The sequence below is a fragment of the Oryzias melastigma genome, linkage group LG5 (assembly GCF_002922805.2).
Source record: "Oryzias melastigma strain HK-1 linkage group LG5, ASM292280v2, whole genome shotgun sequence".
NCBI lineage: Eukaryota > Metazoa > Chordata > Actinopteri > Beloniformes > Adrianichthyidae > Oryzias > Oryzias melastigma.
This window is the reverse complement of record NC_050516.1, coordinates 16,082,303-16,086,997: the sequence shown is the minus strand read 5'-3', so window position 1 is coordinate 16,086,997 and position 4,695 is coordinate 16,082,303. Positions and strand designations below refer to the sequence as shown.

The 4,695-nt window shown below is 40.7% G+C and overlaps 1 protein-coding gene across 2 annotated transcripts in view; it reads right to left on the bottom strand.

The window, feature by feature from the left end:
• Window positions 1–372: 372 nt before the first annotated feature.
• Window positions 373–4,695, bottom strand: part of aldh1l1 (aldehyde dehydrogenase 1 family, member L1) — a gene marked incomplete in the record, with an annotated part of 17,112 nt that continues 12,789 nt past the window's right edge. The window contains 4 exon segments of one of the 2 annotated variants that reach the window (XM_036211939.1): window positions 373–1,891; window positions 1,960–2,024; window positions 3,708–3,781; window positions 3,856–4,695. 2 annotated transcript variants of the gene reach the window in all.

The following is a 4,695-nucleotide window of genomic DNA, read 5'->3' as shown; positions in this document are numbered from 1 at the left end:
TGAGTGCAGTTAAGTTATATGGCGAATCCTGGACCACTGGTTCATTCATCCGTTTGCTGTATTGTGTGTTCTTATTTTAAAATGTTGAGCTGATTTTTGATGATCAGCTGCTGTATATATGAATGACTCAACAAGAAGCGGGAACACAGAAACTCAAAACACTTCAGATTAGATTTAAAAAGTATCTCAGATTCTGCAAATAAAAATTCAGAATTTTTTCTCATCTTCAGGTCACTAACCTAACGGAAGATCACAGGATGACAGAAAAGTTCTAAAACCTAGGGTTGTGAAGTGTTGCTGGTTCCTGGTTGTCATTGTAGCTATTGTTTCGTGATTAAGAAGTCAGATTTTGCTGCATAATCAAGACTTTTATACAAAGATTTAAAGATTTATTTTGTCAACAACATATAGAATTGTCCATGTTTCTTCACATGTAAACATAATGAAACATTTTTCCCTGAAACAGTTTCAAAACATTCATAAAATTACATTTACAGACAGCTGATATCAAAAACTGAAAAAAATCATCTCCAGTATCTAATCATAATAAATAATTATTGCCCAAAAAGTTCTTCAAACAAAGAAAAAATGATTGTAATTGTACATTCTGCTCTTTAAGGTGCAGTCATTTTATGTGACAAACTCCACTTGTCTGGTTCTGTTGGGCTTGCAGGTTTGGGAGCGTCTGGATTTGGGTTTTGTGTTGGCAGTAGTAGAATCTGCTTTTGTTTGCTGCTTCCTTGAGCCGGTTGCTCTGGACCGCTCACCTCCGGTTTTCCTGCACTCAGAAAAGCTCCGCCTCTCCTCTGATCTGTTTGGAGGTCGATCCGCTCCGTCTCTTCTCTGCTCTGAGTCTGTGCTCCTCCATAAAACTCCCATCTTGCAGTCTAACACAGACCCCCTTCCGGAGCTGTCGGCAGTGTCCCTGGCAGTGGAATGAGATCGAGTTGTAGCACCTTGATTGGGGTTTCGGAGGTTTCCTGAAGCTTGCATTCTCTTCATGTAGCTGCTGGTTCTCACGGGGCTGCTGAGCCGGGGAGCTCCACAGCTCCTGTCTGAAGAAGTGGGGCGGCTCTCACTGCAACTCCTTTTGGCAAAAGATGAGGATCTGAGGCTGCGCTCCAGCATGGAGGTAACTCTGGACGGACGGCTGTGATAGGAGCGGCAGCAGGAGGCAGTGCAGCTGGAATATTTGCTCTGGCAGACAGGACAGGCGCAGCCGGACAGCAGGCCGGGGTGACCGCCCAGAGATGAGAGGAAAGTGAGGAGGAAGGCACGCTGACACTGAAGGATGCACTTTGGAGAGCTGAGGCGAGACGAGGCAGCTGTTGGTGCCCGGTAACAGGTGGATGTAGACTCTGGCGCCGCCGACTCGCCGCGCTCCTCTTGAACAGTCTGCATCTGATGCCACTCCAGCTGCAGCAGCCTCTCCAGGTATCGCTCCAGAGGGCCCACGGGCCTCGGCCGGGACGCTGCTTTGTCCTCCGTTTTGTAGAAAACAGCCAGCTGGCTCAGACTCCAAGAGTTTAAAGGTGGAGGGAGGAAGTCTGGGAATTCAAATGCTCCACGTCTTTTGGATCTGTGGATCTGGAGGGAGGACTCGCCATCCTTTATGACCTCTGGCCTGAGCTCAAGTTGTGGTGGGACTCGCCTGCAGGGTGAAACGGGATGTTTTTCAGCCTCAGACAAGTCTGTGTCACTGTCCTCCTGATCGTGGATGCTCAGGCCTCCAGCCTGCCTGGACAAGCGGCACTCAGGCAGATCGGAATCAGACGGGCAGCTGCAGGAGAAGGCTGCTGTGTGTCCGCAGTGCTGAGCAGCTGATCGCACCCTCGGCTCCGGGCGCTCTTTTACCCGGGGGGGTACATGAGGTGCTGAGGTTTCATGAGCACTACAAGGTGAGACGTTGTGTTAGTGTTTCATCAGGACTAGAGCGCTAAAAGATAAACTCAAGCTTACCTGCTGTGGGGAACAGCACATGTGGCAGTGGTGGAGTTGGCCCCATGCTTTCTTCTGTGTGGTCTCTGTGATAAATATAATGAGAGTTACCATTTTAGATTTTCAGTCATGTAATAATTTTCACACAATACATTCATTTCTTTTCTTTTTTTACTTCAAAAGTTAGAAATGTTTTGATATTTTGTGTGGAAGTAAACTAAAAGGATCAGAATAAAGCAGACGTCTCCATTAATAAGTTTTGCATTTCTTCCTTAAAATGATCTGACTTGACTTTTGGGAAACATCTATAAAAACAAATAGCTTAAAAAAAACAAAACTATTTAATAAGCTTCAGCAGAGAGGATGGTGCTCAACTGAAACAAATAGATTTCAAGAACATAGCATGATTATTTGTCTTTTAAAAAGCAGTTTCTCAGAAAATGGATAGAGGCCGTGAAAAGGGAGTAATTATAAAAATACCAATAATTGTGTAGTAGTATTCTAATATTGCAAAGGCTTTATAAATCTCACTTTCACAAGATAAACTAGATAAATCTCTGTGCATCAGAGACAAGAACAAAGACCTCTGGTTGAAGTGGGTTCAGAAAGACTCTATGCCGAATACCTTTGGTACAAACACAATCCACTGTCATCTGCATATCACACAAACATGACAGGAAGTAAAGGTGTAAGATTGCTCAGTTTAAATATATTTGTTGTAAATTTTTGACCGTGCATTAGCATATGAGATGCGAAAGTCTTTTAGTTTTTAACTTATTAAAACTAGAAGGAAAAAAAAAGAATAACATTCCAACATTTCCAGAACTCTGGTTGTAGAAATGAATGACCTCAGAAACATGTATTTTTGGTGTTTTTAACATATTCTCTGGGCATTTTTCTCATGATAAAGGACATGTAGGAACTAATTTAGGATTTAAGCTGTGTTTCTGACTATTTCTTTATTCAAATTGGAATAGTTTAGGAGCAGATGAAAACCTGTGGCTTGAAAAGGCTCATGGGTAGGGCCAAAGTCTCCCTTCTCCCCCCTAATTCGGATGCATCCACTTGCAGACAAATAGATCCTTAATTTTCTCATCTGAGCTGCCATCTGGTTTAAAACTGTACGGCTGAATAGCTCACTGTTTCTTTTTCTTTTTTTGCTACGCTAATGTTAGCTTGGGGTTGTGAGGAGCTGTAAGCTAGTGGGAGACAAAGAAATTCTGGGGTTTTTACATGGGGTTACTTCTGCCACAGTCCTATCCACGACCCAGAGATGAATTTTAAATGAGCTTCTGCTCATCTGAAGAAAATATCTCTTAAATAAATCACACCGGCTTTTTGATTTAAGCCAAAAACTGCATAATCATAATTAAAAGACCTTCTGGGACAATTTTACAATAGAAAAAATGATATAGTTGGAGTGTGACTTTAAGGCATTAGAGGCAGACATTCCTGCTTAAAGAAAATCTTCATAGTAAAAGATGACATTTATGAATTGTCAAGTAATTCAAAATGACTGATCACTCACTTTATTTATACAGTGACATGTGAGTTGCTTGTCTGTTTTGTTGGAAAACAAGTGATGGAAGAGCCAGTCCGAATGCCATTAAGTATATTTTATAAAGGAGTAATTTACAATTTCACTTTTTTTCATTTCTTTTCTTCTTTTTTTTTTTTTTGGTTTGTTTTATTTAAAAAAAATAATTCAGAGTGAGACTCAAAAGCACAACAACAAAGCCCAGAGATAAATCAGGAGCATCATGACTTACCATAACAGGGTTATTTTTCTGACTGGGGCGGGTTGTGCGGCGGAGGAGACTTTCGTCGTGATTACCGTCTTCACCTTTACACAAAAATAACATTTAGGCCGCCTATCTCAGAAAAATATTTCATAACACGAGTGCTTAATGTTCACACCAATTATAACGCTGTCTGTAATGAATACAGCAGCGAGACACGTATCCGAGTTCCATCACAAACACGCCGAACAGCTGCTAAATAAATAGACAAGAAGAGCCGCTCTACCTGCCTCAGTCAAATGTCTGGCAAAAACCCACGAACCGAACCAACCTGGACTCGTTAGAACCCTCCACGAATCCGTCTTCCTCCGCACCTCCCCTGCAGACAGGAACCTTCATCCACGGACGCTGTGTGTATGAAGCGTTCTCTTCCCATATCTCATGTATGGAAAGCCATTAGGGTCAAAATCACGTCACGCGTCTTTTACGCGTCGAATGAACAAAGAGTACAAATGATCAAATAACCGTTTCTGGATGCACGTAAACTTGTCTGTCTTCTTATTTACTGATGTAAAATGTCCACCATGTTTATAGGTCTTCCCTTTTTTAACATTTTGTTTATTAATATTACTTAGCTTTGTTGATAATTCTGACTAGCTCAAAAACTTTCACACAAAAATCAATGTGCAATAGAGTGAAGTTACTGTTTTAATATTCCTTTTTATTTAATATAGAAAGTGATCTTGAAAAGTCATTTTAATAAAATCTTCATGGCTTCTAGAATATTTTACAGTCAATATTTGAAAATACAATAAAAAATGTACAATACAATAAACTGGGATAGCTGGCACTCCGTGTTGAGATGCTTACTTTTCAGATTCAAATCAAATTTGATTTTTTAATATAGGTATGTGTTTTTTTACATATTAATCAAATTTTTCCTTGTAAAGGTTTTTTTAACCATGACAAAATGAACAAACTAACAAACAAACATTTAATGTCCAGTATAGACTGGATC